We start from the raw sequence: 21,436 nt of genomic DNA, 5'->3' as shown, positions 1-21,436 counted from the left end.
AGCCTCCGACTCTTGATTGCAGCTCAGGTCATGATCTCAAGGCTGTGAGAATGAGCCCAGTATCAGGCTCTGCACTGGGTTTGTAGCCTGCTTAAGATTCTCTCCCTCTACCCATCCACCCCCGCAAAAAATTTTTTAAGTAAAAATTAAAAAAATAAAAATTAAATTTAAAAATGAGTTATCACGGTAATAAATTTTTTAGAAGAGAACACAGGAGAGAAATCTAACACCTTGTGTTAGACAAAGATTTCTTAAGGCAAAATAACAAAACCTTTATATGTAAAGATAAAGAAATAAATAGAATCTCATCAAAATTCAAAATATTTTTACTTTAAAGGAAAGCATTATGAAAATAAGCTAACAATAAGGTGGAAGAAAATATTTCAAAAGCACAGACCTGATAAACTCCTTATATTTAGAATAAATAAAGAATAAACCACCCAATAATAAGATAAAAACGCCAATGAAAACATAGGCAACAGATTCAGAGTCACAAAAGAAAATACATAAATGTCTAATACACATATAAACACATACTCAGCATCATTAGTTATTAGAGAAATTAAAAATAAAATCACAATAATATGCTATTTCCTAACTATTATTATGTAGTAAAACAAAGAGGAAGGAAGGAAGGAAAAGAAAATGGATAATAGCAAATGTGGTTGAAGATCAGAGAAACCAGGATTCTCATACTTCGCTGGTGGGAAGGTAAAATTGTACAGCCAACTTTGAAAGCAGTTTGCCAGTTTTTTAAAAAAGTGAAACATAAATTCACCCAGCATATTCCACTCCTGGGTATGTATCCAAAAGAAATAAAAACATATGCCCACACAGAAAAGATTTGCTCATTAAATAAATGTTCATAGAAGCATTACTCATAATAGTCACAATTAGAAATGGCCTAAATCCATCAACTAATAGAGACATAGACAAAAAGTTGTATATCCATGCAATGGAGCATGAGTTGCAATAAAAAGGAATGAATTGCTGATAAATGCTACAGCATGGATGAAACTCAAACACAATATGCTCAGTGAAATATCAGTCATAAGAGATCAGACTATATGATTCCATTTATATGAATGAAAACTCAATTATGGTGATGTTTGCATAATAACAATTTATTGAACAAAAATTTAATTGAATTCTTGAAAATATAAGTAAAACATGCCTCAAAGTTAAAAAAAAAAACAATACAAATAAAGCAAAGCTATTTTATTGAACACCCAACTCTGAGTTGGGCCACTACAGAAAAATAAGAATGACAACTAGTGGAAAGTTCTCTAGACCGAATGTCAAAACATGAGATTCTTTGTGCCAGCTACTCCTTGCCAATAAAAATGTTGTGTTTGCAAGTACCTTAACATTTCTGAACCTCAGTGTCTCTGTCTGTTATACAAGTAGATTGGGATAGGTGATTCCTAAAAACTTTAGTTACTTATAAAAACCCATGAGTCGATTCATTTATTTAAAATTATTGGAAGCAAAAACAATTATAGGAAGCATCCATAAAATCATAGGATGAAGTGTTAAACTCTGAAATAACATTCACCAAAACTTCACCAATTTTCTTCCTTTTCTTTTATTTATTTTTATTGAAGTGCAATTTGCCAACAAATACCCAGTGCTCATCCCATCAAATGCCCCCCTCAGTGCCCATCACCCAATCACCCCATCCCTCTGCCCACCTCCCCTTTCCCTGAGTTAGGAGTCTCTTATGTTTTGCCTCACTCTCTAATTTTTCCCACTCAGTTCCCCTCCTTTCTCCTATAATCCCTTTCACTATTTCTTATATTCACCCTATGAGTGAAACCATATGATGATTGTCCTTCTTCGATTGACTTACTTCACTCAACATAATCCCCTCCGGTTCCATCCACGTTGAAGCAAATGGTGGAGATTCATCATTTCTAATGGCTGAGGAATATCCAATTGTATACAGAGACCACAGCTTCTCCATCCATTCATCTGTTGATGGACACTGAGGCTCCTCCCACAGTTTGGCTGTTGTGGACATTGCTGCTAGAAACATCGGGGCGCAGGTGTCCCGGCGTTTCACTGTATCTATCTTTGGGGTAAATCCCCAGGAGTACAATTGCTGGGTCGTAGGGCAGATCTATCTTTAACTCTTTGAGGAACCTCCACACAGTTTTCCAGAGTGGCTGCACCAGTTCACATTCCCACCAACAGTGCAGACGGTTCCCCTTTCTCGCATCCTCTCCAACATTTGTGGTTTCCTGTCTTGTTAATTTCCCCCATTCTCACTGGGGTGAGGTGGGATCTCATGGTGGTTTTGATATGTATTTCCCTGATGGCCAGTGATGCGGAACATTTTCTCATGTGCCTATTGGCCATGTCTATGTCTTCTTTGGTGAAATGTCTGTTCATATCTTCTGCCCATTTCATGACTGGATTGTTTGTTTTTTTGCTGTTGAGTTTAATAGTTTCTTTATAGATCTTGGATCCTAGCCGTTTATCTGATGTGTCATTTGCAAATATCTTCTCCCATTCTGTAGGTTGTCTTTCAGTTTTGTTGACTGTTTCTTTGCTGTGCAGAGGCTTTTTATCCTGATTAAGTCCCAATAGTTCATTTTTGCTTTTGTTTCTTTTGCCTTCATGGATGTATCTTGCAAGAAGTGGCTGTGGCCAAGTTCAAACAGGGTCTTGCCCATGTTCTCCTCTAGGATTTTGATGGATTCTTGTCCCACATTGAGATCTTTCCTCCATTGTGAGTTTATTTTTGTGTCTGGTGTAAGAGAATGGTCCAGTTTCATTCTTCTGCATGTGGCTGTCCAGTGTTCCCTGCACCATTTATTGAAGAGACTGTCCTTTTCCAATGGATAGTCTTTCCTGCTTCATCTAATATTAGTTGACGATAGGGTTGAGGGCCCATGTCTGGGTTCCTTATTCTGTTCCATTGATCTATGTGTCTGTGTTTGTGCCAGTACCACACTGTCTTGATGACCACAGCTTTGTAGTACAACCTGAAATCCAGCATTGTGATGCCCCCAGCATTGGTTTTCTTTTTCAATATTCCCCTGGCTATTCAGGGTCTTTTCTGATTCCACATAAATCTTAAGATTATTTGTTCCAACTCTCTGAAGAAAGTCCATGGTATTTTGATAGGGATTGCATTGAATGTGTAAATTGCCCTGGGGAGCATTGACATTTTAAGAATATTAATTCATCCAATCCATGAGCATGGAATATTTTTCCATCTCTTTGTGTCTTCCTCAATTTCTTTCAGAAGTGTCCTGTAGTTTTTAGGGTATAGATCCTTTACCTCTTTGGTTAGGTTTACTCCTAGGTATCTTATGCTTTTGGGCGCAATTGTAAATGGGATTGACTCCTTATTTTCTCTTTCTTCAGTCTCATTGTTAGTGTATAGAAATGCCACTGATTTCTGGGCACTGATTTTGTGTCCTGCCACACTGCCGCATGGCTGTATGAGTTCTAGCAATCTTGGGGTGGAGCCTTTTGAGTTTTCTACATATAGTGCCATGTCATCTGCAAAGAGGAAGAGTTTGATTTCTTCTTTGCCAATTTTGAGTGCCTTTTATTTCTTTTTGTTGCCTGACTGTTGAGGCTAGGACTTCTAGTACTATGTTGAATAGCAGTGGTGAGAGTGGACATCCCTGTCGTGTTCCTGATCTTAGGGAAAATGCTCTCAGTGTTTCCCCATTGAGAATGATATTTGCTGTGGGCTTTTCATAGATGGCTTTTAAGATGCTGAGGAATGTTCCCTCTATCCCTACACTCGGAAGAGTTTTGATCAGGAATGGGTGCTATATTTTGTCAAATGCTTTCTCTGCATCTATTGAGAGGATCATATGGTTCTTGTTTTTTCTCTTGTTGATATGATCCATCACGTTGACTGTTTTACGAGTGTTAAACTAGCCTTGCATCCCGGGGATAAATTCCACTTGGTCATGGTGAATAATCATCTTAATGTATTGTTGGATCCTATTGGCTAGTATCTTGTTGAGAATTTTTGCATCTGTGTTCATCAGAGTTATGGTCTATAACTCTCCTTTTTGGTGGGGTCTTTGTCCAGTTTTGGAATCAAGGTTATGCTGGCCTCATAAAACGAGTTTGGAAATATTCTGTCCCTTTCTATCTTTTAGAACAGCTTTAGTAGAATACGTATTGTTTCTTCTTTAAACAGTGTTTCTGGTCTCTATTTCATTGAGTTCTGCTCGAATCCTTATTATCTCCCTCCTTCTACTGAATGTAGGCTTTATTTGCTGTTCTTTCTCAAGTTCCTTTAGGTGCAAGGTTAGCTTGTGTATTTGTTGTTTCCAATTTTTTTGAGGGAGGCTTGTATTGTGATGTATTAGAAGGAAATACATCCCTCTGAGGACTGCTTTTGCTGTATCCCAAAGATTTTGAATGGTTGTATCTTCATTCTCATTAGTTTCCATGAATCTTTTTAATTCTTTTCATATTCCTGGTTGACCCTTTCATCTTTTAGTAGGATGTTCTCTAATTTCCATGTGTTTGAGTTTACAAATGTCTCCTTGTGACTGAGTTCTAGTTTCAAAGCATTGTGGTCTGAAAATATGCAGGGGAAAATCCCAATCTTCTGGTATCGGTTGAGACCTGATTTGTGACCCAGTATGTGGTCTATTCTGGAGAAAGTTCCATGTGCACTTGAGAAGAATGTGTATTCAGTTGTGTTCAGATGCAAAGTTCTGTAAATATGTGTGAAATCCACCTGGTCCAGTGTATCATTTAAGGCCCTTGTTTCTTTGCTGATGGTGTGCTTATAATATCTGCCATTTGCAGAAAGTGCCGAGTTGAAGTCTCCTACTATTAGTGTATTATTATCTAAGTATGTCTTTACTTTGGTTATTAATCGATTGATATACTTGGCAGCTCCCACATTAGGGATTGTTAGGTCCTTTCGTTGGATAAACCCTTTAAGTATGATACAGTGTCCCTCTTTATCTCTTACTACAGTCTTTGGGTTAAACTCTAATTTATCTGATATGAGGATTGCTACCTCAGCTTTCTTTTGAAGACCATTTGAATGGTAATCGGTTCTCCACCCCTTCATTTTCAGGCTGGAGGTGTCCTTAGATCTAAAAAGAGTCTCTTGTAGACAGCAAATAGATGGGTCTTATTTTTTTTTTATCCAGTCTGAAACCCTGTATCTTTTGATGGGATCATTTAGCCCATTCATGTTAAGAGTAACTATTGAAAGATATGAATTTTTTCATCGTAATACCTATTCAGTCCCTGTTTTTGTGGATTATTTATTTGGACTTCCTCTTTCTTTTACAGAGTCCCCCCTTAGTATTTCTTGCAGAGCTGGTTTGGTGGTCACATATTCTTTCAGTTTCTGCCTATCTTGGAAGCTCTTTACCTCTCCTTCTATTCTGAATGAGAGCCTTGCTAAATAGAGTATTCTTGGCTGCATGTTCTTCTCATTTAGGACCCTGACTATATCCTGCCAGCCCTTTCTGGCTGCCAGGTCTCTGTGGGGAGGGCTGCTGTTAACCTAATATTTCTCCACATATAAGTTAGGGATTTCTTGTCTCTTGATGCTTCAAGGATTTTCTCTTTGTCTTTGGAATTTGCAATCTTCACCATTATATGTCGGGGTGTTGATGGATTTTTGTTTATTTTTGGGGGAGAGTCCTCTCTGTCTCCTAGATCTGAATGCCTGTTTCCTTTCCCAGATAGAGAAATTCTCAGCTATGATTTGTTCAAATATACTTCGTGGTCCTCTCTCTCTCAGCCTCTTCTGGAACCCCAATTATACGTATATTCTTCCTTCTCAAGATATCACTTATTTTCCTAAGCCTTTCCTCATGGACTCTTGTTTTTCTCTTTTTTCCTCAGCTTCTTTTGTTACCATCAACTTGTCTCCTATGTCACTCACTCTCTCTTCTACCCCATTAGCCCTATCAGTTAGAGCACCCAGTTTGGACTGTATCTCTGACAAAGTATTTTTAATTTCGGTTCTGTAGTAAGAGAATATGTAGGTCCTTTCTGCTCTTTTCTAGAGCCACCAGAATTTTTCTAATTGTACTTCTAAATTATATATCTCTGACATAATATTTAAATCCATGTCCAGCAATTCTTTGGCAGAGAGTATCACTTCTGGTTTCTTTCTTTTGTGGCAAATTCTTCTTTCTAGTCATTTTGTTGCTCTCTCTTCCACCTCATTAACCCTAGCAGTTAGGGCCTCCAGTGTGGATTGCATCTCATTTAATCTATTTTTAATTTCATCCTAATTAGATCTCAATTCTGCAGTAACAAAGTCTCTAGAGTCCTTTTGCTTCTTTTCCAGAGCCAACAGTAGCTTTAAAATTGTACTTCTGAACTGAATTGCTGACATTGTATTGAAATCCAAAATCTTTAAGTGTGGGCAAATAATACTGTTTCTGGTCTGTGGGCTTTTTGTGTGTGCGCGCACTATTCTTCCTTCTACTCATTTTGTGCAGTGCAGAGTGGCTATATGAGTGGGTTGAGTCAAAAAGGTCAACCATGACCTAAGTAAAATGCACCCTAGATGATTCTGAAGAGGTCAGAGACCAGAAAATAAAAGAAAAAGAAAAACAGAAAATAAAAGTACTACTAAAGTGAAAAATAATTTTAAAACAAAGTAGTAAAAATAAAAAGCCAAAAAACAAAAATAAAGAAGAAGAAAAAATAAAAAGAAAAAAAAAATAAAGAAAAGAGGGAAAAAAGGAGAGGGATGGTGGTGGTGAGGAAGTTGTAGTGGAGGGAGAATGTAGTCTACCTAAGGGGTTCAAGAGGGTGATTCTCTTGGTTTTGAGTGTATTAAGCTCTTTAGGTTAGAAGATGCTCAATCCCAAATTTATATAAAGGAGCAATACTGTGGAGAGCCCCACCATTGGCCACCACAACATAAATGAGATAGATAGAAGAGGGGGGCAGAATGGGAAGGAAGGGAGAATATAATCTCACAGAATGAGCCAGCACAGTGTTCCACTTGGTTCTGGGTGCATACTGGTCATGTTTTAGAAGGTTCTAACTTCCACCATTGTAGAACAAAATGAGGCAGGAAAAAAACAAAAAAACAGAAAACAAATACCCATATCTTGTATATCTATAAAAATTAAATTGAGTATGTTGAAGGGAATCCAGAAGTGAAAAATATATCTAATACATGTTATTGTATAAATATGAAAGTGAAAAAAGAAAAACCTTAAAAATGAAGAGTTAGTAAAATATTGTAGTTAAGGTGGGAAAAGAGAAAAAATATTGGAAGTTTTTAGTATGATATAAAAACGGATTGTAATGGAAAAAGAGGAAAAACTAGGGGGACCCCTAGTTCTATTATACTATTTTCCCTCAGTCCTGGAGCTTTCCAGTGCTGCTTGGTCCAGAACTTGCTCTTCCCCTGTCCTTCTGGTCTTCTGGGGGCTCTTCCCCTGTCCTTCCAGCCTGCTGTTCTGATTCTCAGGTGATTGTACCTGGGGGAGCTGCACCCCCTCCCCCCCCCCGCCAGGTGCCAGGCTCAGGGGGAGCTGTGTACCCCACAGGAGCCGGGCTCATCGGGAGCTGTGTACCCTGTGAGGCCCCGTCCCCTGTGCCCTCCCACCAGGCAGGAGACAACACCAGGAGGAACAGCAGCGCTGGCAGTGGCCAGCTCCCTACCCTGGGGTCAGCTCCGGGGGAACACCTCCCCACACAGCTCCCAGTCCGCCTCTCCCATAGGGATGGGGGCTCAGCTCCCCGGGGACCCCCCCCTGACCCGGAGCCCCCACCTGACCCCCGGCTTCTCCCTGAGGTCCCGGGGGCTGCACTCCGGCCCTTGACCGAGCCAGGCCTACGGCTCTGCTGCACTCCCCTGCCCTCCCCACCCCCCCGCCATGACCCCAGGATCTGGGGGCGCCCCTGCCCCTCCCCGTCCTGCCGGGCTCCCTGCTGAGTGTGGCTCCCTCTGGGAAGAATCCACCGGGTGCTTCAAGTTCCTGGGGCTCCCGCGCTGGACTTTCCCGGGGACCGTCCCCCTCCCCCACCGGCTTAGCCCGACGCCCTCCCCACCCTCCACTGGATCCCTTTTCATGTATTTATTTATTTCCCCACCTTCCAACCTTGTTAGAAGCGAAAACCCTTGTCTCTGTAGCTTCCGGCCCTTCTGTACGTCTCAGGTCGGATTGGCAGGTGCTCAGGTGGTGTGGACAGTCATCCAGATGAGTTGGGGGTGGGGTGAGCTGAGGACCCTACTCCTCTGTCACCTTGCCCCTCCTCTGCACCAATTTTCTTTCTTTAGCAATTTTGTGTTTTTAAAATGTACTTGCGTGTGTATTTTCTAACTCATTGGACCAACCACATTTTATTGAGTACCCACTATATGTATAAAGTATGAATGCTATGGAAAAAAATAAAATGTATAATATCACCTCAAAAGAATCTTTCATTCTCAAAATAGATACCATAATGGATGATACAGAACTTGCAGAAGAAAGTTAGAAGCGATGGCTCATATATGAGGTATAATAAAACACTAGAATATTTCAGGGCCAGAAAAGATTCTTTAAAACTGGAGCATAAGAAAAGCCTTTGTGGGGGAAATATAATTTGATTTGAACCTTGAAGAATAGATAAGATTCAGGGAAATACCTGGGTGACTCAATGGTTGAGCCTCTGCCTTTGGCCACGGTGTGATCCCAGGGTCCTGGGATCGAATCTCCATCAGGGTCAGGGTCAGGGTCAGATGCTTCTCCCTCTGCCTATGTCTCTATGTCTCTCTCTCTCTCATGAATAAATAAACAAAGTCTAAAAAAAAGATTCATACATGTGAAAATGTGAAGAATTATATCCATTTGGAAAAATTACACAAGTAATATAGGAAAATTCAGAGAAAATATTACAATTTGGCTGTATAGGAATGAAAAAGTGAAATAAAAAATAAAAATATAATGTGGGATGGTACGTTTGACCTGGATTGTAGAAGATTTTGAATGTTAGGAGGCCTTTCATTGATTCTTGATGGATAATTCTCACCAAGTTTTTTAAATTAAGACTATATTCTTAAGACAATTTAAGGTTCATAGCAAATTTGAGAGATGCATGCACATGCATAGATTCCCCTATTGTCAACATTACTCAGTAATATGTGTGTTGTTGTTTTTTAACCGAGGACAAACCTACATTAATATGTCATAATCAGCCAAAGTCCATGGTTTACATTACAACCAAAGTCCATGGATTACATTACTCTTGGCTTTGTACATTACAGGGATTTGAGCAGATGTATAATGACGTGTATCCATCATTATGGTAACATACAGGATAGTTTCACTGCCCTAAAAATCCTCTATGCTTCACTTATTCATCTCTGCCCATCTCTAGAAACCAATGATCTTTTATTGTATCCATAGTTTACCCTTTTCCAAATGTCATGTAGTTGAAACTGTATATACAGTAATTAGCCTTTCAGATTGGCTTCTTTCACTTAGTAATATGCATCTAAGTTTCCTCAATGTCTTTTCAAGACTTGATAGTTCATATCTCTTTAATGTTGAATAATATTCTACTGTCTGGACGTACCACAATATATTTATTTACCTACTGAAGGACATCTTAGTTGCTTCCAAGTTTTGGCAACTATGAATAAAGCTGCTATAAATATCCAGGTACAGATTTTTGTGTAGCTTTAAGGTTTTAGTTCTTTTGGTTAAATAGTAAAGAATGCAACTGTTGGATTATGTTTAATTTTGTAAGAAACCACCAAACTGTCTTCCAAAGTGACTGTACCATTTTGCATTGTCACCAGCCATCAGTGTTCTTATTGCTCCATATCCTCACCAGCAGTTGATGTTGTAGTGTTCCACATTTCAGCCATTTTAATAGGTGTATAATGATATCTAATTGTTGTTTTAATTTGCATTTCCCTGATGACCTATTATGTAGAGCATATTTTCATATGCTTGTTTGCCATCTGTCTTTCTTCTCTGATGAAATGTCTATCTTAATGGTTCTTGGACCATTTTTTAATTGAGTTGTTTTCTGGCTGTTGAGTTTTGAGAGTTCTTTGTGCATTTTAGGTAATAGTCCTTTATCATATGTGTCTCTTGCAAATATTTTCTCCCAGTCTTGGCCTGTCTTCTAATTTTCTTGACATTGACTTTCGCAGAACAGGAGATTTGAATTTTATTGAAGTCCAGTTTAGCATTTACTTTTCTCGTTGATTAGAAGTTTGGTGTTGTATCTAACCACTCATTGCCATACCCAAGGTCTTCTAAATTTTATTTGTTGTCTTCTGAGAGTTTTATAGTTTTTTTTTTATATGTGGATCTATGATCCATTTGAGTTAATTTTTGTGCAGTTGTAAGATCTATATTTAGTTCCTTTTTTTCGTGTGAATATCCATCATTTGTTGAGATCATTGCTTCATTTTCTTTCCTTTACACCTCTGTCAAAAGATCAGTGGACTGAATATATGGAAGTATATTTCTGTTCTCTTCTGTCACATTGATCTGTTTGTCTGTTCTCTCCCATACCACACTGTTTTGATTAGCATAGTTTGAAGTTGAGTAGTGTCAGTCTCAGCCTCGTTCTTCTCCTTCAATATTGTGTTGACTATTCTCTTTACCTTTTCATGTAAGTAAGTTAGATTCAGTTTGTTGATGTCTATAAGATCACTTGATGGGGTTTTGATTGGGCTTGCAATGAACCTACAGATCAATTTGGAAATAACCAACATTTGATCAATATTTATTTTTCCTATTCATGAACATGGAATATATCTCCATTCGTTTAGTTTTTTATTTTGTTCATCAGAATTTTATAGTTTTCCTCATTTTGATCTTGTGCATATTTTGTTTGATCCACTAACTTTTGAGTAGCAGAGTAAATTTATCAGAGGTTTACATTAAGAAAATTAATCTAATTGTCCTGAAAGGGAGAAATTGGAAGTTGTCAGCCTGGTTGAAATGCAAGACAATAAAGATGTGAAGTTGATTAGTTGTCATGAAAACAAAGAGTGTAACAAAGATGTCACTGATGTTGCCAAGATAGACTTAATAGAATTTGTTATTCCTTATATAAGACCAGAAGATGCCAAATAATAATAGAAAGTGGTCTAAACTCTTTAACTGTTACTTCATTCAATTCTCCATAGCATTGAATGAAGTAAGAACTATTATCCTCATTTTATAAATTAGAAAACAGTACAGAAGATAATCCAAGGGTCGTGTCTATAACAGAGCATGGCGGGTTTGTTGGAATCTAACATCTGTATCCCACTCTTAAGTCCTCGCCACAAACTGTGTCTTGAACCTTAGTTACTGAAAATATTGTGGTTCTGTGGACATAAATTGGGTACATAGTATGATCAAAGTCCATTTGAGATGGAATAAGAAAAATTGAGTTTGGATAGCTTGTTTTGTTTTCCCTTAATGACGTGTGTGTGTGTGTGTGTGTGTCTGTTTCTATTTCGTAAGCTCAGTGCTCATAAAGCCTGTTGGAAAAATATGAATTTCATACAGAAGCTAAGAATATTTAAATAAAAATCCACATTGAAATTCTCAGACTACAGTGCAACTAAGTCACATGGTTCATTACCATCTTCATAGTAGAGATTTTTATTTTTTAATTTCTTTCTTAAAGATTTTTAAAAATGTATTTATTTGAGAGAGAGAAGGGGTGAGAGAGAGAACACAGAGGGAAAGGCTCCCTGCTGAGTAGACAAGCCTGATGCTGGGCTTGATCCAGGACCCAGAGATCATGATCTGAGCCAAAGCCGATGCTTAACCAACTGAGCCACCCATGCACCCTCACAGTGGAGCTTTTTAATTTTTTTTCAAAGATTCTATTTATTCATGAGAGACACACAGAGAGAGGCAGAGACAGAAGTAGAGGAAGAAGCAGGCTCCCATGGGGAGCTTAATGTGGGACTTGATCCCAGGACCCCCAGATTACTATTTGAACCAAATTTGAACCAAAGGCAGATGCTCAACCACTGAAACACCCAGGTGTTTCAAAGTAGAGTTTTTAAATAAGAAATTGCATCCTTTTATAAATGGGCAATGCCTTCTATCCCTTCAAGTTGTATATGCTGTATGTATCATTTAAAATCATGTTAAAAAAGTGATAATGTGGAAAATGTTTTACATTTTTTATGAAAAGAAGATTAAATAAACATATTTATAAATTGTGTACATGTGTGCGCATATGTGTAAATCTAAAAAAATAAGTAAAAAGGTATACACAAAATTTTAACTTCAGTTATCTCCTTATAGTGAGGTTGTAAATATATTTTTCTTTCCATTTTGGGCTTTCTTAGATTTTCTAATAATCTGACATGTATTAGGACTTCATTCTATCTAAAATAACTGATAAACTGTTGATGAACTATATCATTCAATTGTTGGTGAAGTTCTGTGCTACTTCTAGTTACTCTGCTCCTAGGTAGAATTGTCATCTCTTAGCCTTATACCTCTTGCCACTTCCCTTCTTGTGTTATCTCAATCTATAGAACTAATTTTTGTATTAATTGTATTTTGCTAACTATCATTTTCACCACTCTGGCTAGGACTGCTTGTTACCTACCCAATATCCATTCTGTACTTCTTCCTTAAAAATAGAACTTTGATTTTGTTGGGAGTGGCATGGCACCCAGTTAAAAAACAAACAAAAAATGAAACAAAACAACAACAACAACTCCCTATGCATCCATACCTCCCTTGAAGATAAACGTGTGTACTATCTGGTCCATATGTGCTGTGTGGGAGCAGTTGGTAGGAACTTGTCATAAGCTACTAAAAGAGGGTTCAGACTCAGCAGACACATGTCCTAAATTATAAGCCTTTTATTTTCTTTTTACTTCAATATGAAATTCAGACATGATCGCGGGTGATGTAATAATTCTAAAAAATAATAATTCTTTACTTTGAAAATTACTGTTAGAATTTACTCTATTTTCATGATATATTCTCATTATCTAAGAGAATCACTTCTGTTCTAAGAGTTCTACTTCTGTTAGGAGGGACAACAGCAGGGATTTTACTTGGGCACAGTTGATTTTGAGGGTTTCTTTTGAGTAAGAATTAGGTGTTTGCTTTAGTTTTTTTCTTAAGGATATTTTGATTCATAATGATAACTGCATAATTATAAGAAAGGATGATAACAATAATAATAACTATGGTTTATTGAAAGTTGAGTACTCTAAGTTGTACACATTGAGTCTGTCATATTATTTCTTACCCCAACTACTATTAAGTGGTGATAATTTATTTGCACATTTCTTTAGGAAACAGAGGCATTTATATACTGAGCAACTTGCCAAAAGTCACACAACTAGGAAATGGTGAAGCCAGAGTTTGGGCACAGTTACGTCTGAACCTCCCAGATTTGCTGAGGCCTGAATCCCTCTGCTATTCTCCTACCATGTTTCCATTTTCTTTGATCAAAGTACATTCTTCCAGTTCATCTAAAATGGTGTCCAGTTGGGGCACCTGGGTGGCTCAGTTGGCTAAGCATCTGCCTTTGGCTCAGGTCATGATGATTGACCTCAGATCCTGGGATTGAGCCTTGGGTCACTGGGGCTTCCTGCTCAGTGGGAAACCTGCTTCTCCCCTCTTTGTCCCTCCCCATCCCTGCCCCTACTTTCTCTTGCTGTCTATCTCTTTCTCTCATATAAATAAAGTCTTTAAAAATATTTTTTTAAATGTGTCAAATTATGAGCACGTGATTTAAAACAAAAGGAATCTTCATTTCACCCACTGTCATAGCATTTTGACTGTTAAGGGATCATCCTTGCTCTAGGCCTAATTGAGGACCATAGTCTAGCGGGAACACTTGGGTCTTCCTCTTTGTATACTTGTGTCCAATGATAGTATTTAGGGCCTAAAGACGCACAAGGAACTATGGGCTATGTGAATTCTACACATATAAAATAAATTTGCATTGCAGTATATCAGTTGAACCGTGATCTTTTGATTTCTGAAATTTACTAGGTCGCTGGTTGTTCATAATGTCAGCACCTAATTTCTTTATAGCCTTTCTAAACAATAGTTAAAGAATCTTGAGCCTGGATTGGCAGTAAATTCTCTAAATTCCCTCAACAGATATGCATTCTATAAAAATTGGATAATAATGTAATAATAAGGAAGAGCATATACAGTTTATTTGGAGATAACTATATGATTATCTTTTTAATCAGAGTCTGATTTACATTAGTTCCACCTTGTTATGTTATGAGACACTACGCATACTATGACTGACTTTCCTGAACCTCAGGGAAAACTGAAGGATTGGGTATAATCAATAATAGTGAAATTAAATTTCTTAAACATATAGTACAGTTACAGAAAACATGTATAATTACAGCTGCTGTAATAAAGGATCAAATAGAATCATGAAACTTTCTGAATTATTTTCTGTACAGTTTTAGCACTTTGTTTTCTACCTAAATTCAAACATTCACTTGGTTTTCATAAATGCTGTTTTTGCAGAATTTCATCATCAGCAGTCTTGCGTTCCACATCTGTGTAGAAAAGCCTACCCAGGGAGTTGCTTTAGCATCAGACACATGATTAGACACTGATAGACACATGGCATTTAGTAATACCATTAACATACTCCGCACTACACAATGGCAACAGATGTCTTAAGTTCTAACAACTAATCAAAAAGTAAATCAACCAACATAAAAAACATCTGGAATCCTAGAAATGGAAGAATTTAGTCATAGATCATTCAATATTCTATCAAATTTGTGTTAATTTGTGAAAAGCTGTGTTGGATGTTTTTATGCAAATGAGACCAAATATACATTTTACTCTGTGATCTCCAAAACCATTTACTATAGAAAGCACTTTGTCAGGTTCCAAAGCACTTCTTCCGAGGCCTGAGATAACTCAAGCTTTCAGAAATAATTCTCTTATTAAAGCAATATGTTCAAAGTGAGCAATGCTAGTCCACAGGGAACGCTGCTGAGAAAGTAATGGTCTGCTGGTGAGTTGATGGACTGCATTAGTGGTTCCAGCCAATCCAGAAGGAGAACTGACAGCAGCTCAATTTGTAATGTATTTCATATGTAGAACGTACTCAGCAAAGAGCCCTAAATATTAGAACTGTGCATTGGCTAATTAAAGTCTTGGCAAATCATGGCATTGCAACTGTGAATTACACCCGGGCCATTACTCTCTGATCTTTGGGAACATTCTTATCCACATATGAACAATAATCATAAAGGCAGATAGATTTACAGAGAATATATTTTCAGCTTCTTTTTACTTACAATATCAACTTAATTTGGGGCTGCAGAAATTCATTTCCTGAGAAAGGGGAGACTTTTGTGTTGTTGTTGCTGCTGCTGTTGTTGTCGAATACTAAAAAAAGAGTTAAGAATTTGGAAGTCTCTCAGTGATTCTTGATGTTCTGGAAAAAATCTTATGATGCCTTCAGGAATTAGTAAAATAGTATACTTCAATAAAAAAAATCAAAATTAAACCATTCCAATGGTACTGAGATTCCATTTCAGTACCACAACATAGACTTTAGACAAGATCGCAGTCCTAATCAATTTTGGTATTTAAAATGACATTATTCTTTTTCATCTTTGGGCAATTTAACCTGAAAATGGTATTTAGGTGTATACTGCTTATCCTTTGCTTAGTAAAGGGGAATAAATTAAGATGAGTGTTACCTGTCTTTGAAATTTTCTTTTGTAAATACATTGAATATTTAGCTGTGCTAAGTTGCTTCTCCGGTGACATACTTCATTAACATAGCAAATATAACAAGAAAGCTGTAGTTCTTAGCACACAATTTGCAAGTTGTTTTTTATCTTGGGTTATCTTAAGGCACATTTTAAACTGTGAACTCAAATTGAACATGCACTGCTGCAGCGTTTTTATATTTTGAATATTATGTAGAAGAGAATTTTCAGGCAGCCCCACAACAAAACATGCCAGTGAGTTGTTAATGCTTTTGAGATGTCCAGAGCTCTCCTTTGCAGTGTTATTTAATGTTTACTTAGACAGGAAAGGTAGATTACAAACATTTCCCCCTTAGTGAGCCATTTTCTGCTTTTACATATTTTTATTTATATATTTTATTCCACTTCTGTTCTCCAGAGCATATAAACCATAAGAATCTGCTAGAAGTACCAAGAAATGCTTAATGGCACAAATTTAAAATGCACACAAACATGAGTCTCAATAACCTAACATTATTGGAACATGAAAATTAGCTCACAAAGCCAATGTCCGTGAAATGCTACCATTGGATGACAGATGTTATTTTTCCTAAAGAATAATTGATAATTAAACTTTATCTCCAAATACAGAAAATTCACATCAAAGGAAAAAAAAAAAAAGAATGCTTCTTGAGGGGGGATATATACAACTAATATTCTTAAATGGTCATCTTTTTAAGCATATTTCTAGGAGAAAAGAAAAAAGAAAGAAAGAAAGAAAGAAAGAAAGAAAGAAAGAAAGAAGAGAAAGAGGAAAGAAAGAAGAAAGAAGAAAAGAAAGAAAGAAAGAAAGAAAGAAAGGAAGGAAGGAAGGAAGGAAGGAAGGAAGGAAGGAAGGAAGGAAGGAAGAAAGAAAGAAAGAAAGAAAGAAAGAAAGAAAGAAAGAAAGAAAGAAAGAAAGAAAGAAAAAAAGAAACTGTGATAATCCCAAACTATTAGACATGGAATCTTTATAGTCTTTGCACAATCATGGAGACCTTGATGATCCCCTGATACTATTAATTCCTCCTACAATTTTTATAAACTTGTCAGGTCCTGCACTTTGCTCCTCTTACAGCATTGACACTGAAGCCAAATGATGCTCAATTTTTTATCTCATTGCATGAATAAAAAACTATGTCACAAGGGTACTTAATAAAAATGAATGCGAGATTTTACTAGAGAGAGGGGACTCGTCGGATCAAAGCATATCCATTTATGAATGTTATAAACTTTTGATAAAACAAATTGTCATGTGATGGCATGTTTATTTCAGAAGTATGGATGAAAAGATAATATTTTTAATTAAAAATAATAAAAACTTTCTGCCAGCAGGTGGGCAATAGTTTTGGGGCATGTGGCGAACAGCTGGATGTTATTAAATCTGTATGAACTTGAGGATCTCACTGGTGATTCTTTAATAAAGCTATCTTTTTTTTTTTTCTTTCATTGCTAGTGCGGAAGGGTCCGGCATCTGTCCTCACACGGACAAAACAGATGTCGATTTTAAATTTTTTTCTCTAATTGTCGTAATCTTTCTCACAAACCACTGACTTTTTAGTCGTGGGAGAACCGTCAGGGGTCGGTCGGCTCATCCTCGCTCCCCCCCCCCGCCCCCGGAGCGGGCAGGGAGCGCAGGGCCCGGGCCTTGCGGGGTCGCCCTCCCCTTCCACGAGGCGGCGCGGCGGGCAGGGAGCTCGGCGGGTCCCCGGCGGAGGCAGGTCGTCCCGGGCTCCGAGCCCCACGCACCCATGGGCCGGTGCCCTCCCCCCGCGCGGCGCACCCCGCGGCCGAGGAGTCTCGCGCTCGCCCTGGGTCCGAGCGGCGCGCAGCCGCTGCCCGCCGAGGTGTGCACTCGTATTTCCACACCACGCGAGGAAACTGGCCCTCCTCGACGGCGCGACCTCGCTTCAGGACAGCAAACCCCAAGCCTTTTAAACAAACAAAAAGACACACGTTGGGGTCACGAGGGCCGCGCTGCTCGCGCACAGGTCCCCGCTGCGTTGGGGCCACGAGAGCCTTGGGCCCCGCGCGGCTCAGGGCTGCCTCCCCCCGCCACCGTCTCCCGATCGGTCCGCCGCGCCCCCGGGTGTGTGTGGCCGTGGCCGTGGGTGCGCGTGGCCTTGGCCGTGGGTGCGCGTGGCCGTGGGTGCGCGTGGCCGTGGGCCCTCCTAGCGTGCTGCGTCCGGACCCCGCACACGGTGACCGAGGCCCCGCGGCCGCCCCGCCCCGCCCCGAGCCAGTCATGCCCCCTTGCGCCCGTGGCCACTTCCAGCGTGGGCGCAGCAGGTCGGAGCCCCCGAGTCCTGCACCTGCAGCGGCACAGGGGCTGAGCCGGCTGGGGGTGGGGGGGTGCGGGAGGGGGCAGGTCCGGCATCGTCGTCGGGGGCCCGTGGGAGCCGTGCGCCAAGCCCCGTGGGTGCCCAGGTCCCCGAAGGGACAGTTCCCGCGGGCGCCCCACCTCGGGGCCGCGCTGCATCCACACTGCCCGAGAAACCAGAGTCGCCCCACGCGGCAGCCACGGCAAGCCTCCCGGTGCAGGCCCGGCCCACAGGGACCTCCCAGTGCAGGCCCGGCCCACAACGACCTCCCGGTGCAGGGCCACCCATGGTGAGTTCCCGTTGCAGGCCGGGCCCACGGTGACCTCCCGGTGCAGGCCAGGCCCACGGCGAGCTCCGGGGCAGGCCGGGTCCACGGGAACCTCCCGGTGCAGGGCAGCCCACAGCGACCTCCCGGTGCAGGCCGAGCCCATGGAGACCTCCCGGTGCAGGCCGAGCCCACGGCGACCTCCCAGTGCAGGCCCAGCCCACGGCGACCTCCCAGTGCAGGGCCACCCATGGTGAGTTCCCGGTGCAGGCCCGGCCCACGGCGAGCTCCGGGGCAGGCCGGGTCCACGGGAACCTCCCGGTGCAGGGCAGCCCACGGCGACCTCCCGGTGCAGGCCGGGCCCACCGTGACCTCCCGGTGCAGGCCGGGCCCACGGCGACCTCCCGGTGCAGGCCGGGCCCATGGGGACCTCCCGGTGCAGGCCGGGCCCACGGCCCACACTCGGGGCCGCCCACGCGGCGCTGTCCCGCGAAGGCCGCCGCCCCGACCGCGGGCGGACGCGCCCGGGGGCAGGGGGGTGGAGGAGCCGGTGGGCAGCGAGGCCTCGGCCGGACAGCGGAGGCGCCCACGCCGCGAGTCCCCGCGAGGGCTGCGCTGCGCCCGGGGGTAGGAGCTGCGGGCGCCGAGGGCTCCCGGCCCCACGGACGCCGCCCGGGAACGCGTGTGCTTGGCGGGCTCCGGCCCCAGCCCCGCGGCCGCTGGAGGATTCCCGCGGGGCTCGCTCTTCCGCGGCCTCCCGCCCCAGGAGCGCTCACGCAGCCTTTGCTCCAATGAGCAGCCATTTGATTCAGTGAGTCTCTTATATTAAAAAACCAAGATTTGGGATCCCTGGGTGGCGCAGCGGTTTGGCGCCTGCCTTTGGCCCAGGGCGTGATCCTGGAGACCCGGGATCGAATCCCACATCGGGCTCCCGGTGCATGGAGCCTGCTTCTCCCTCTGCCTGTGTCTCTGCCTCTCTCTCTCTCACTGTGTGCCTATCATAAATAAATAAAAAACAAAACAAAAAAAACCCAAGATTTATCTTAGCGATCCGGGCATTGGAGCACAGGTTGTTTTAGAGCTCCCCGTATTCTTCACGCCTCCCTCCTCCCTGGCATCCCGCAGTCTCCGGGGGAAGGGACGCGGCGCCGCGCAGAGCCTCCTGCTGCGCGAGCCTGACCCCCGCGCCTCGCCCAGCGAGCTAATGCCAGGCAGGCTGAAGACCCTTCAGTAGCTGATGAGCCCGGAAGGTTCTCTGGCTCAAGCAGCCTGCTCTTCTAAACTGGCTCATCTGGATCCGCAAGGGCAAGATAACAAATAACAAATAATTTTTTACTTTTAATTATTTTTAACAAATAATTTTCTAATATTCCCCCAAATATTAGAACATTCACTCGCGTTGATGGTTATTACTCCTTCTCCATGTATTCTGTGAAGAGAGCAGCCTTATTGGGGCATGCTCTGGTAGGTATCCTCTCCCGATAGGTAGTTCCTGATTTGTTTTTCAGAGTAGATTTAGAATTATCTGTGTAATGGGGCTCATATGTTTTTATTTAAATTACTAAACAAATTCGACACATTTAGAGTAATTTGCTTTTGTTTTCATTACATGGTAACCTGCAGTACATTCTGTAGAAAAATTAAAACTGAGTCTGTTTGGTCGTTACATAGAACATGCCTTACATCTTTTTTACATGGTTCTTAATGGTTAATTTCTAACAGAGTTCTGCACTGGAAGTGTTTATCTAAACTAAATAAAGGGATGATTACTTACAAATCTTGCTGTCAATCAATGTTATGTTCAAGGAAATAAAGTTTGATTATTAAAAAAAAAGAAGCATTTCACGGAGGAAGAAGTAGGAGAAAATATTGAAATAGACGTCAGAATTATATGTTAATTAAATAATCATTTCATTGTCAATATTTTAATAGATTGTATCCATTCTCCTTAGTTTCTTTCAAATTCATTGATATTTTTTAAAAAAGATTTTATTTACTTATTCATGAGAGACACAGAGAGAGAGAGGCAGGGACACAGGCGGAGGGAGAAGCAGGCTCCTCGCAGGGAGCCCGACGTGGGACCCGATCCTGGGATCCCGGGTCTCCAGGATCACACCCTGGGCTGAAGGCGGTGCTAAACCGCTGAGACCCCCGGGATCCCCCAGAATCATTGATTTTTAAGTCTTATACCTTAGCCTGAGGACTTTTTCTTATTTTTTAGTGAAATGTCACAAGATTGACTGCCTTCGCTATTAAAATAAACATGTCTTGGCCCTGCTTCCTCCTCAGACGCATCTCAACAGCTCTTAGGGATCCTTTTCTTGTTTCTGAAAACATACTGACCTCCTTCTTGTCTGAAACCTTTTGGCCACACCCTTTACTCTGCCTGGCCTGTTTCCCCCACCAGTTATTAGTACTTTCTCGGCTTTCATTTCTTTTCTTTTCTTTTTTTTTTTTCCGGCTTTCATTTCTAAGCTGAAGTATTGCCCTGGAGAGACCAGCCCCTACCACCTTAACTGTAACCTTTGTTTACCGGTTGATTCGTTCATGTTCAGGTCTTCCAGTGGACAGTAAAATCTGCAAATACAAGGCTGCGCTTCTGCCCTGCCTTTCTATCCCCGAGTGTGGCCTCAAGCCAGGCCTAAGGCAAGTTCTAAAAGCCATCTATCAACTCAATAGTTAATTGTTAAATTTGACACTTCCCAGCTTTTACCTTACTCTGCTGCAGCACTTATTCATCAACCCTTTTTCTTCTTTGGCTTCTGTATCAATAATTCGTCCTGACTTCTATTGTTATTTCGGTTCTAATTCCTCTCATTTTTCCGTCTTCTTCACAAAACATTAGTGTTCTGGCAATACGTATTTTTTTTTCTCAAACTATGTACTTTGACAAATCTGATTCTTTTTTATGGCTTTAACTGCTGCTTACATGCTTAGGGATCCCCAAGATTTGTTTTTAGTTCTCCGATCATCAGAATCATTCTCTGTTTTGCTGATGGACTGTTTTGAGTATTAGTAAATGGGATTCAGCATTCTCTACCCTCTTCAACAGCCTCACCCTATTTTCCAGAAGCATGAGGAGAGTTACCCAAGCCAGAAACCAGGAAGTTTGATCCAGTAGTCTCACTCCATCCCTGTGTTTGCTAGTTATGCCTGCGTTCACATAAGCTGTCACCAGGATTCAGT

Source organism: Canis lupus, chromosome 18 (genome assembly GCF_003254725.2).
Source record: "Canis lupus dingo isolate Sandy chromosome 18, ASM325472v2, whole genome shotgun sequence".
Lineage (NCBI taxonomy): Eukaryota > Metazoa > Chordata > Mammalia > Carnivora > Canidae > Canis > Canis lupus.
This window is presented reverse-complemented; position numbering follows the sequence as displayed.